General features: G+C 36.3%; 1 protein-coding gene and 1 long non-coding RNA gene across 2 annotated transcripts in view; both read right to left on the bottom strand.

Moving 5' to 3' along the window:
• Nucleotides 1–14,412, bottom strand: part of LRMDA (leucine rich melanocyte differentiation associated) — a 590,186-nt gene that overhangs the window by 558,705 nt on the left and 17,069 nt on the right. The gene's annotated exons all lie outside the window — the stretch shown is intronic.
• On the bottom strand, nucleotides 5,553–8,207 carry LOC112951702. Its single transcript, XR_003250264.1, has 2 exons — nucleotides 6,663–8,207; nucleotides 5,553–5,636 (listed from the first exon to the last, which is right to left on the bottom strand). It is a non-coding gene; the product is annotated as an uncharacterized LOC112951702 (long non-coding RNA).

A 14,412-nucleotide genomic window follows, 5' to 3' on the forward strand; every position in this document is an offset into this window, starting at 1 on the left:
TGTTAATGTCCTCAAAATAATCTTCAATTATTGTCTTTGGTCAGTTATAAACCAAGTAAATATGAGAACGACTGACATATACCATACTAATATATTTGCACACCATGATTTAATAAAGTGAAAGCAATTTTTTTTAAAAAAAAATCAGTGATTTGGAATAGTTTTATGCCTTACATGATGGGGGTCATACAATTTACATTACTTTAAAGAAAGAGGATCTGCAACCTGAACACAATGCAATTCTGTCTCAACCAATCAACAATATTTTTGCAACAGAATTAGGAACAGAATTAGGAATACAATTTGTAAGTGTCCACACCTTTCCCATGGACTCCACAACTGCTGCCTTGTTTGCACACAAAAAGAAAGAGAATAGCTATAGAAATTATTTAAATTTCTTCTTTAAGAAATTCAAGCTATTATACAGTTTGGGGAATTTTTATTTTTGTTGTCAAGATTTGCTTATTTTTTGTGCTATTAGATTTAGAAGAAGGGTACAATGAAGAAAAGTAAACGGGTTTGCCATCAAAAGCATTCATTGCTCTGACACACAAACACCTGTCAGTGGAAAAAGTCTTCAGCTTCTTCACTTCTCTCTACTATGAAGTAAACGCGTATGAAGCTTTCAGAGTATTTTTCTTCCAGTGTTTTGAAGTAGCTTTCAGTTCACATGAAGGCTAACAAYTGCAAAGAAGCAAAAGAGAAGGAAAAACTGGCACAACGGAAGGAGTGAGAAGCAGTAAAAGCCTCCCTGCTTATAGTTATTCTTTTGTAGAAGTCCCTTATGCACATCCATTTAGAGCACAGCCAAGACAACATATAAAAAAATAAATAGAATAAATGAAATAAAAGCAGATACACATAGCAGGAAAATTATTTCTAAAGCTTAATTCCTAATGCAAATTTCTTCCCRTCATTTTTTTCCTTCCCAATGTCATTTGTACAGAAGCAACATGCAAAAATTGCTTAACAAGGAAATTCAGTTACTATTTATATGTAACACTACAATTTATAWAGTCACACAATTTTCATAATATCATGTATTAAAATACTTATAGATAAGGATTTAGATAATTGTCTTAATCAACCTGTAACTGATAAAATTTCTATTGCAGAATTTTCCTAGCTAACATGATGACTACCGAAACAAGAGCCAATGTTTTAGAAAGTATATAAAAAAAAACTTCAAAATGAATTATTCCCATATAGCTGTATTTTAGCTTGTTTTTTTTTAATAACAAAAATCCCAAAACATCAGTATGTTCTTCTAGCACAAAATGAAAACTTTCACATTACAAAAAAAAAAAAAAAAAAACCCTCACAGAAATACCAAGCAAGCAATCTCATGACAACAAAACCTATCTTTCTTCTGGATTAGCAAGGCAACATTTTCATCTGATAAAGTACCTCCTCCTTCAACTCTCAGTGCTTACCCTCCACTATCAATCCAGGGATACCTTTTCTCTGAAACAATTACACTTGAGGAGTTTTGAACTCCTGGTTCAGACTAATCCATCTAACAACAGAAGCACCTTTCAAGCATCCATTTGACACAAGTCCATCGTTCATCATTTGCTAGTGCATATGCTTTTTGCTGACAGAGCTCCATTACTAGAAAAAGCTCAGTAAGTAAAGCTGATTTGAAACAACTATATATTATAGGTAGCCTGCATGAGACACGCCGATTTTAAGTCTAGAAAATCATCACATAAAAAYGGGGGGAGGTAGCTGAAATGAACTATTTAATTATTAACATACTTCTACTTCCCACCAACCACCACAATGTGATTTATTAGTGTTAATTTGCAATTTACTTGTGGAAGAAGGGAAGAGATATTAACCCTACATAGCAAGTACATCTCATACTTTGTAATTATTCTACTATAAGCATTTATATCTTTGAATAATAATAAAATGCTACCAATGCCACCCAATGCAAACTCCTAACAACCTTACCCTTTTGTAAAATCATCACAGCCAGAAAACAATGTGCTAAAGCATAAATCTAGCAGAGGCAAGAATTATGATTCTGTTTTTTTGAACAAACAGTGACATAATTCAGATAACATTAACAATGCATTTCTGTAGCCTCTTTGGCAATCCTCAGTGATTTACTAACATGCATTAAGCTTTAGCATTCTGTGTGGTTTAGTATTTCAATCTCTATTTTGCAAAGGCAAGAGTATGGCAAAACAGGATGTAATGTATTCAGTGTCCATATTTTCTAATTCATGAATTTGAATAATCGACTTTCAGATTATAAGGGAGAGAGGAGGAGAGGATTTTGGTAGTTTAGATGTGAATAAGCCAATTAACAATTATTTTAAGACTGAAAAGGAAAAAAATATGGGAGAGATGGGAATTAGCCGTCAAGGTTGGCCCTTAAAGTCTCTAGAAAGAAAACAAAAACATTTGCAYGAAGCCGTAGAAGAGACTCGGGCTCAAGGTTAAATAGTAGTTATACCACAGCTCCTTCAAATGCTTTGTTATGAGAAGGATGGGTAACCATTCCCACAGCATTCAGAAATCCCATACTCACGCCAAGGTTGGGAAAAAGGGAGTCTGAAGGAAAGTGAGAAAGCCCATGCAAAGGGCAGAGTTGAGCTACTGACACTGCAATCAGTAATAGACACCGTAAATCACCGCCACAGACRTCCTCTTATTTTTGATCTGTTAGCACAGCATAGTATGTACTTTTAATTACACAACTGTTACACATGGAAGTAGGGGTCAGAAAATATTTCTGTGATAAAAGCAAGTATCTTGACGCTCTGTGGTTCTTTAGAAATTGAATTCAACACGTTTCAGGTCAGCTGAAAATGTGAAATTATTCTGGCCCCATTTTGCTTCATATTGAAGCTGAGCGCATATTATTTAGCCGATCACTCCCAAACACGGTCAGAAGCAGCACACAAGAAAGGATTAATGACAGAGACTTTGCCAGCTTTCATTTAATACACAAATAGAGGAGACCACAAATGAAAATAAGATCCTGCAGAACAAACCATGCGTTCCATGTGACACATGGGACAAACCATGAAATCACCAATCATAAGAAGGAAAAAAAAAAAACAGAAAAAAGAGAAAACAGATACAATGGCTACAATAGAGTATTTAAGCATCCAAAGAATAGGTACATATATCAAAGTACAATGAGTTCATATTTTCTAGAAAAGATGGACAATGATGCTGATGCCATGAGTCTCCTATTTTTCATTTAGTAGGTCTCAAAACTAAATTATTAACAGTGAACCACTCCACATCAGTCAAGAAGACTGAACTGGAGACCTTTTGCCTGAGGTTAGACTCTCAGACACTCMAATCAGCACATTTAAACTCTTAAATATGATGTTGCCTTCAGTATTTTTTCTATCTAGCTTCAAGAGCAATTTATGATCTTATAAGAGACAGATGCCCAGAGTTAAAAAATTGACCTGTCTTTTTCACAGGATGTGAAAACTTCAAGAGCCTTGAACCCTTCTAATCCATCAAGAAAATACTTCTCCTCAGATGCCAGTTGGATATTTGTAAAATAAAAATAAAAGCCATGTGCATAATACTGAGACAGCTCAGAGATCAGGCAGAATTCCTGCAGAAACACATATATGTGCAAGCTCAAGGAAGCAAGACAAAGAGCAATGATGCATTAGAAAAAGCATCAACACAACAGTTAAATCTCCCAACCAGATGATTTGCCTAGTTTGTTATAATAACCAAGTAACACTCACAGGTGTGATAAGCAATTAAAAAAGGAATAATGATTGCTTCAAATAAGGTATCACAGACTACAATATAAGAGACTGTCAGAGTCAATAATTCTTTGTAATAATTGCCTATCTGCTAATTTAAATGTATTCCTCATGAATTATACTGTTCATTAATGATGTACATAGCCGTCAGTCTACATCAGAACAGCTAGAAGTATACATGCAAATTATGTTAAAGCTTTCTTTTCTGAATAGTAACAATGTCTAAAAAGATATTTGAATATTTGGGAAAAAAAATGGCTACTTTTTTTTGCAAACTGTATATACTGTTATACTCTAGCTGGAGTCAGAGGTCAGCATGGAACATTTATTTTACTGGCCTTCTATATAATTAATCTATCTCCATGTATATCCAAGAACTGAATACTGGAGTATACATATTCACAAAGCAAAATGATCCAACAGGCTTCAGCACAGTCTAACCAAGGAGAAGGCCATCCCTGAAACAGAAACGCAATATGTTCCTTTAGCATCAGATAGCACCTTCAGCACATAGATGTATCATGACCAAAGGGAGATGTGTACACTTAACAGCAGCACAAATACAACAAATTGTCACATTTATAATACAGTATTGTATGTAGCCCAAAATACATCTTTAACACTAGGCAGTTCACAAAATACTAAATGGTTCTATAGGTAGCTTCTCTCTCCAATCTCTTTTCTTCACCTATATAACTCCTTCATAGCACATAGCCCAAGAACATACCAACCCGAACTATGCACTTTCTGTTGGCAAATTACCAGGAGGAATAAATACACTTCAGCTGCTTGGACCTGTAACACTAATTTAAGAAAGACAGAGTCATACTGAGTTACATCTCTGTGGTACATCCAGCAGTGTCTGAAGCCCTAAATACACACAAAGATGTAGTACCATAAATACATGATTAAGGTATGCATACCACAATTTAGCACATGTACAGCCTTACACATTTCTGAGTTTAAAAGGAGTTACTTTCRCATCCAAAGGCAATTCAAAAACTTAAAACATAGGCCTCGCAGCACTGGAAGGCAGAGACAGTTCAGATGTGCACTCCCCAGATTACATTGCTGCTTAAAAAGTTTTTGTTCCAATAGGAGCTGTATAAATCTGTCTTTATTCTAAGGTGAGCTCCCCTCTGAACCATCTGCAATGTGGCAAGTCAGAAGAGCTGGCAGATGAGAGCATTTGTTCATGAAGACCACTAGCTTGTCTGGGAAAATCTGCAAGGACTTAATGCACACTGACAAATGACAAAGGTTATTAGAGTATGTACGAGCAGTAATTGCTTTGTGACTTTATCACTACTAACAGAAAGAAAGCACATAGGCACAGAGTTAATACCACAAAACATGTGCACTGGAGTCCACCAAGATCTTGCCTCAGCAGAGCACAAGGACAATAAATCCATTCTTGTACTACAAAACAATTAAGCACTTAAGTGCCSTATGCCTGTCATTTAATCACAGTAGAAAAAGAGTTGTCATTYCAGGTGTGATGAAGGGTATCTCCAACACTGCACTCCTGTGCCATGACAGGCTATACYACGGTATGGACAAACTATAGTATGCTGTGCTGGTACGTGCTTTCCATCGATGGTGAAACAAGCCTTAACAGCCTCATCATAGTCTTTATACAGGTCCCTGGTTGAATAAGTTACAGGATTTTTGAAAGTTTGCAAGGATTTGGTCTTCACAGCTCTGTAAGCTGGGCCTACCTCAACTTACCTGAGGACTCCAGATCTCGCTTTCRTGGAGGCAGCTGCATCTTCTTCCTAAGTTTTCATAGTGCCAAAAAACTCCTGGAATCGCTCTCACTCCAGCAGCTGACAGACTCTTCAACTTGGTCAGGGATATTGATAAGAGAATTTTTATCCAGTGACATGTCTAAAAGTTACATGCATATATCAGTTTTCTTGCCATTGACATCGCCAACATCATCCCATTTTTAGTCTTATTCCTTAGCACCGTGTCTGCTAACTAGCTTTACTGAATATTCTTCCTTTTAGCCAATCTAAYGTAGGAATATTTGTATTATATTCCTTTGCCTTATCATATGCTGATGACAACATCATCCTCTAAATAAATAGTGGAACTGGTCTTATTCACAGCATTTGATAGACAATGGTATCTAAAGGTCAGTATAACTTATATAAGTCATGCCACCTCCCCCATAAGTGGTACACTATTTGGAAAAACAAACAAACAAAAAAACTTCCTTTGGTAGATGAGGTTTGCTACATTATTTCTGCAAGGGACACTTTCTACCTGCAAATAAAGGCTGCAGTGAAATATTGTGTAGTCAGTAAATCAGCACCAGCTCTATTCAGCAGCAGCTGGGTATGGCCTCCAGCCACATGGCAGAGATTACCCTTGCATAACTTCAACCCACATAAAGCAACTAGATGCAAGGATTGCAGATTATTTGTTTAACAATCTTCTTTTGTAGGTAACATTAATATTAAGACCCCTCAAAGCCTCAGGTAAAGGAGAGAGAAGAGAGCAGGGCAGGGGATAGAAGGGAGAAGAATCTGAACCAGCACTCCTTCAAGAATGATTCACTATTTCTTTATTACAAAACATCATAAAAAATGATCTTCCTCAAAACACATTTGCTTGAGTAACACATGATGTCACCATAAATCATATTTTCCTCTTCTATAAGTGTCAGCAGTTTTCTTGGACTTCTTTGAAGGAGGAGAAAAATGAAGAGCCAAAACTATCTTCCAGCTTTGGTAGAAAAGGGCCCTTTTGTTCCCTCTCATACCCCCATCCCCAGCCTCCCACAGCATACATACAAYGACAAATTTCCAACAAATCTTCACAAAGCATTGTAAACCCCACAAAGCTAAYAGCAATACAGAAGTTTCTTCTCTGTTCTTTCCAAACACGAGCTTATTTGGTTGCTGTTACCTTATTTCCTGTCAGGTGGACTAAATGTACAGTTGTTCAAATCAAAGACAAGGATCAGTCTAATCKATGGCAGAAAGACATTCAGAACATTCATTAGAAGGAAGGCTTTGTATGACAGAAGTCATGAATTGAAAGTAAACCATATATTAGCATGACAAATGATCATTCACACTTCCTTTTTTTTTGTTACTTCTTTTTGGCTTTCATGAAAATGTGCAGTGCTTTCTGCTTCTTATTAATCAACCAAGTACTACTTTTCCACGAGGTATAAACTGCTCTTTATTCCGATTAGAGCTCTCCACAACAATCTCTTTGATTATTACACAGAAAACATTTTACCAGACTGTGATGACTGATGAAGCATTTGTGGGAATTAACAGAAAAAATTTGGCAAAGCCCTTAACAAAAGGCCTAAGTTTAATAAACTGAGACCTTTATTATTGTTGGGACTTACCAGGCAAACCATACCAAAACCACAGTATTTGCCTTCCTTGTCTACAGAAAGAGAGAAAATAAATATTATCTGTCTGCTTATAAAATATAAAAACTCCTGTGCCTAGGTAGATCATGGTTCATGCCTGTATCATGCACTTTCTTTGTATCAGACCTATCAGCTTTAACAAGCAGCAGGCAGCAACATACCAATAATTAAATAAACCAACAAAAATCCCTCTTTAGCCTTCAAGTATGTGTATATTTTTCCTCCAGGCAGGACAACAGATGTACCACCTAGAAGGGACTCAGAGTAAACAGAGTAATGCAGAACTTCCACAGTGACTTACTGAAGGAGAAGAGCATCCTACCCATCTCAAGAAAAGTTAGGTGTTGTACAAACAGATGGTTGGCAGGCACCACACTATTAAGTGAGAGAGGACACCTGAAAATGGAGGGAACATTTTTTGCAGTCACACAGAAGAGACTAATTTGTGGGAATAAGATGGGAGCCAGCAAAGCTGCTACAAGCTGGGTCATCCAAGGTGGAGGTCAGGTTGAACAGCAGTGCTTTGAGAAGGACCAAGTACACAGCAATCAACAACGTTAGCAAAATGCAGCACCAGAGGAGTTCCCTAGAGTTGCAAGCCAGCTCACTGTGATTAGAACATACCAAAGRGGACAAGTTAAATACCTACTGTGCACTGTTTTCCAAAATCTCAGCATTACTGAAGAGACAATAAACCTTTTAGAACTGATGACACAGAAAGAGATCCACTTACCAGGACATCCCAAGTCATAAAAAAATGCATGTAATAGAGTAAATAAAGTTTCACAAGCTACTTAAAATTCAGTTTGCATTTAATTTATGATTGAATATTGTATTTTGAAGGCTTCTCAGGTCTTAGATTTCATTCTTCAAAGATTCAAGGAAAGAAACAATCTTTGTGTTAATGTTTCTATTTAAAAAATCTTCATCTCTATGAAAAGACGACAAATATGGCCTACTTAGATATAATAAAGCTATGCAGAAATTGTCTGTGATTCATTGTGATCAATTATGCGGTTTAGACCCAACTCAGAATAGGAAATTTGGCTGCTTTTCTAGGATAGTTTCTATTATAAAATTGTAGCGTAGATCCCTTTGCAATTATCGGGTGCCATCCACATCCAAATGTTTGATCTGTAGAATTTTTCAGGAATAAGACAATTTCCACTCAAAAAAAAAAATCCCAGAAAACAGATATCAGAAGAAACTGTGTCTGGAATTCACCCTGAGAGAAAGCAGGGTAAAAGCAGTTTTTAAAATGACAAATAGTAAGACTTTGTACATCCTTACTAGTTTCACCAAAAGACCTACACCCAACTCTACTGAAATTCCATCTTATTCCCTTCCCTACAAACCCTGAAGCTTCTGAAATCCTGTTGAAAAGCTTCAGTTCTGCCTTGCATTTCAGAAATGAATAAGGTGCTCACTGTTCATTGATAGCTATTTCAGTTTACAATACTTCTGAGATCTCTAAGGATGTCAGTTGGAAGATGTATGAAAGCATCTGGCAGGAAAATACAAAGAAAAAAACAAAAAAAAAGAAGTTACTAACTACTATAGGAGAGTACCAATGGAAAACAAACCCTATGACAAGACAAACTATAGGAAAGCAAAATTAGTATAAGTAAGTCGAGGTCATGCTTTAAATAAGGTAGGTATGTATTCTTCCAAATTCTCCCCATGCTTGTCTACACAAGACAGGCCTAAAAATTCTTGAAGAGTATTTATTTTCTTACATTATTTATACCCAGATATGGACGTTAACTATTAGCACTTTCACAAAAATGGTGAGAGACAAACTAAAACCTGTAATGTTTAGTACTTCCAAGTACTTCAGTGCTACCAAGCAGACGTCCTCAGGGTTTGCAGTTTGAAGACAATCCTGAAGTCGCAAATATCTGCATCTAATAAATGAACAAATATATGAGAATGACAAGTAGAGAAGGAATCTATGAATGAAAGATATAAAAGCTGGTTTTAAAGGTTACCCATACCTGGGAAGGTAAACATTTTTTTAAAAGATGGCCCTCAATCTCTCTAAAATAATAGCATAAAGAGTTCACAGAGAAAGTAAAGCAGAACCCATGAACTGTGACACACAATGTTCTCAGTTCCAAAATATTTTTGGGTCTGAACTTTAATCTTGGCTTATATAACAGCAGAGATAGGAAAAATCAGAGCTTACTGCTTAAACACGACCCAATCATTCCACAGAATAATAGTGACTATACCAGTTTTTAAACAGTTTCAAGAGCTCTCGAGTGATCGAGTCACCCAAATCCCATGGATTTTCTGCCACAAGGTAAGACTAAACAATAGGAATGAAATTGCTCATGCTGATTATACACTGGTTACAAAGGAAAAATATAGGAGAATTACAGATCTTAGAGTAACACTTCATTAAGCAAATTTTTGTGTTGTAACTTCAGACTACTTTGCTCTCCTAACTGAAGTATCATCTGAAGAAAAAAATCAAAAAGTGAACCCCTTAAACTAGCACAACTGACGCTTTTATGGGTCACATGGGAGGCCTGCTGCCATGCACCAGATGTGAGGAGGGAAAAAGAAAGTGGTCAACACATGATATTAAAAAACAGTGCAGTTTCAAATATTTTAAACATGATGTCAAGTGCATTCAACAGGTCTACAAATGCATTACATTCGCCTAAATTTAGTAGGTGATAATTGAAATCAGAGATCCAGTCGTTACCACTGACATGTTTCTAAATACTACCCAATAAATTTCTGTCTGCTTCAGACTCGGTGTGACAGCTGGCACTTGGGAGGCAGGGGCGGCAGGCAAGGAACCGCCAAGAGGCTACGCGCACACACACACACATAGCACTATTATATTTAAATTCTAGTATCTGCCTTTTCTAGGATTAATTTAACATTGGCAATATTGTCAATGTCAAATGAATGCACGCTCTCACAGATACATTCTACAAGTAGTTTTTTTTTGAGGGTTTTATTTCACATCTTATAATAGGCACTAAGTACAGAGCAGGATGGTATCTWAACTAGCTACAATTTTATCTCCCACAGGTGAATTTGCATAGAGAAGTTTATTCATTCATTTTAGAGATGAAATCCGTTCTTCTCAGTTATCCTGACCGATTATCTCTTCCTTTCCCAAATTACAAAGAAATGAAACAAAACACCAAGAACAAAAATAATTTCACCCCATATCATTCTTCTTATTATTTTTATATATCACTGATCAGCTCAAGAAGGAACAGATATTAGAAAATCCTTGAAGTCAAAAAGCATCCTGCCACGTCTACATGGCATTCCATGTACATTCCAACTTTTACCTCTTTTTAGTCTCAGCTCTGCTATCGCCCTGCTGATACATCTGCTATCAACTAATATAAAGTGTAGCTAAGTGGCAGACGAGGCTAAAGCACTTCTAAGAGCACTACAGACTCAGCGGGTGGAAAGGTGTCAACCCTCCCTCCCGACAACCTGCCGCAGTAGTTTGTGCACGTCGATATGAAGGGCTGAAAATGATACTTGGCATCCACGGGTAATCAACAAGCTTCCTCACCTCTCCCTATTCCCCTCTGTAAAATGGAAATAGTGTTGCCCTTTCATTTCTCAAAGGCAACTCAAAAAAGTGTGCCTGGAGAGGTAATGCATGCTTGGCACTTCAGAAAACACCACCACCAAATCTAAAATACTACTTCAAACCAGTTAAGAACTTAGACCTACTTAGCCAGTTAAGGTTGGGAATAGAATAAGACTTTGGAACAGTAATATACATTTTCAATTAATATGCACAGTTATATTTATATAAAATATATATACAATTAATAATTAGTTATTACTAAGTAATMTTAGGTATTCAGTTTAGACATATATACCTTTGTATGAATGTGGCATTGTCTTTTAAAATGATACCTAGCAAAAWGACTTCCAGAGGATTTTTAAAGGAAGTCTACTCACAAAGCCACAATATTTCTATCCAAAGAGGCAAAATAAATGGAAGCTAGATATCATTTAGTCCTGGCTTTTTAGATCCTGAGACACCAAAGGCCCATCAAATTACTAGCACCAATTAAAAGTATTTAACTTTGTTACTGGTCTCAGAAAYTAAAACAAACACCACAATCAGCATTAACCACAGACTGCAGAAAAATAGCTAGGAGGCACCTTGGAAATAAACATATTTATCAAAGCCAAACAAAATCAGAGCGCTCCACATTAGATGCGGGGAAGAGGGAAGGAAGAAACAACAATTAGGCTTTTTTTTTTAAACTGCTCAGCTATTTTCTGAAAGCAAGCTTAAGACAAACAAAGAAAAAACACAGGAGACATACAAAGTTATGAGTGACGGTTCTACCTCTGTTATGAGGTAGTGTGAAAATTAAGAAATTTGAGGAAAATTAAGGATTCCTGTAATCTACTCTATTTATAGCTTTACTTCAGATAGAATTGACTTACAGGAAATTGTAAGATAAAAAGAAACCTTTTTATAAATCAGCATTGTTCAGATATATCTTGAAAGTCAGCACAGCCAATGCCATTTCATACCATGATTCCAGATCTGTTTCTTCACTGGATTCTATCACAAGCTTAAAACCCTGGAAGTGCAGGCAAGGCTTTGGCCTAGATGCCCAAGTCGCTGCTCACCTGGCCATTGCACTGAAGGCACTGCTAGCACCTATACCACATTATATTATTATATATAAGCTTACMAGAAATCCACATTTCTCTGCCATTTTCAGGGCTTTTTATTCCAAGTATAAAATTCTCAATTCTTTTATTTATATTTCTACTTTATTTCACTTTTCCAGCTCCTCCATTAATTTYTTCCTCTTCTCCTTTTTGCTATCAGATATTTAAAAGTCATTTATAGCAATAAAGAGATGTAGTGATTTGGGGGTAACTTTGTACACTGCACATCCTCTAGACACTCCAGACCCATGCTAATAGTTTTCTTCCTATTAATTGCCCCATCAACTCACAGCTGGCTGTGCTTTTTATTTCATTATGTTATTCATCAATCCAAAATAGAAATATAACAGAAAAAGAAATTGGAAAAGAGCAATTTCAATATTTCAAAACAGATGCAAATCAACGCCAGAGATTCCACACAGCACATTTTTACTGAGACAATTCTATACGTGTCTGAAAAATGAACTTGTAATAAATAAACTCATATCCTGTGAAGGTATGCTTTTCCTTCCATCTTATGAGCTAATTATGCAACCCAACATAACATTTTCCTAAATGCCTTATAAACTGACCCAGTTACTCAGAAAGTATTATTTTTAAATTGATGTGATAGATGCAAACTGGAACGTTCGGATTTCAATTCTGGCACCAATTCCCGGATCTCCTTCCCAAGTAATTTAAGGACTTCCTCCCGATAGTTTTTCATATTCTTTTAACTGACATTTTATCTTTATACAGTATCTCAGCAGAATGAACATGCACTAAAACAATGACAGCCCTTCTTTGGCTGTCATCTCTCATTCTGGCAAAGACAGATGTCTTACACTGGCTTATGCCAATAATAGAGCCGACAAAAAACAACAGAGACTACCTGCCTCTGATGTAAAGGCACCAATTCACATTTGTGACACTCATTTGTCAATTAACAGATTTCTTCCATTGTTGACACATGGGACTTAAAAGATGTGGGCTAGAATGTGATGAATTAAAAAAGACAGATGAGTAAGCTATGAGCTGCAAAGTAATACTATAATGTGCTTTAGATAGGAATATCAACTGACACCCCTGACAGGCCATACAAGGTTTTATTTCATTTTGCACTGTATCTAKGCTTCATACTTTGTCTTCTTTGTTCTCTTTTCATCAAGCTCCTAACATCTCATTCTGACAGCCAGAGACATTTAAGGCACTTTCGTTTCAAATGCAAGTTAGCGTACTTGATTTGTCATTAAAATGCAAAACGATTGCCATTGCAGGTAAATGTAGGTATGCTTAAAAGGTTGTATCTGCAAAGTAAAAGCTGAAAATGGTTTCTGGCTGCTTTGCTTAACTCTTTCACCAGCCTCAGAGTTTTTCTAAGAAAAGTATTACAGCACTCTAATAGAAGTGTAGCAGCACCTGCAGTTTTATGCAGGCTGCATTTTAGCACATTTAAATAACATAAAAGCTTTACATTACAATGTCAAACACRGAGAAGCACTGTCAAGTTTACATAGAGAGCCTTGGTACAATTTACACAAGAATCTGAAAAGAGTCTATCATTCACCGCGCTCTGGGGCCAGGACTCTCTCTACTCCTATGTACTCTGACACCTAGACACCAATAAGGAAAAAGCAAGTTTTAAATACACGAGATGTGGTTGGTTTAAGCTGGAATTTTCAGAGACGATTCAAATTACAATCTCCTCCTGTTCAACGATCACTTAAATAGACACAAAAGACTTTAAATAAATAAAATCTGYTGCAGCAAAAAAAGCAAGAAAGAAAACTAAAAAACTGCAGGAAAAAAGAGCTGCACAGGATGGAAATTAGTAACACCCAGTTTTCTATATACATGCACAGATGTGAATGCACTCTGCACTATAAATAAGCTAATTTCTATTCAATTGGAGAGATTCAAAAATCAAGGCTCTCACATGTGTCCCACATAAAAAATATCCAGTGAAAGAAATTATCTATTGTTTTCTGCAAGTAATAAAAGGTCTACAAAGCCRCACTATTCCTAAAGTAATCAAGTTTTCTTGATACAGAGGTTGGCTCAGATTATTTTGTTTGATTTCAGAAAATCGCAAATGAACCTTTGGCAAAGTTTGTATCCTTTTATTTATTTATTTTCCTGTGCATTTTTACTATTAAAAAAAATTGAGAATGTATTCACTCAATTTAGCAGGCTGCAGAAGTCCCTCTCTCTCCCAATAGGAATGAGACTTTGGTAAGAATTCCCAGTCAAAGCAAATATTCAGGACTTCTGATGTGAGTTATAACCTCATAGTCCACTAAACAAAAAGTACCAAACCTGAAGCTCAAGGTTTCTGTGTAAAAGATGTCTCCCATGCTAACCTTGCTCATGTCTGAAACACTTTCCTCACACAAAAGGAAAAATACAAAAAAAAAAAAAAAAAAAAGGGGCCAGGTTACAGCAACTAAGATTTTTATGTCCCATACTAAAATACATAAAGAAACACTTGCTCATGTACATTTAGGCAGATCTCCTCTCTTCCTCTGTTTACCAAGTAGCAAAAAGTCAAATGATGGGCAATAAAAAGCCCAGAGTAACACACTGTCTTCTGTTTAACTTGAGAAACTTTTGTTT

Source organism: Nothoprocta perdicaria, unplaced genomic scaffold (assembly GCF_003342845.1).
Source record: "Nothoprocta perdicaria isolate Ctin4 unplaced genomic scaffold, notPer1 scaffold_105, whole genome shotgun sequence".
NCBI lineage: Eukaryota > Metazoa > Chordata > Aves > Tinamiformes > Tinamidae > Nothoprocta > Nothoprocta perdicaria.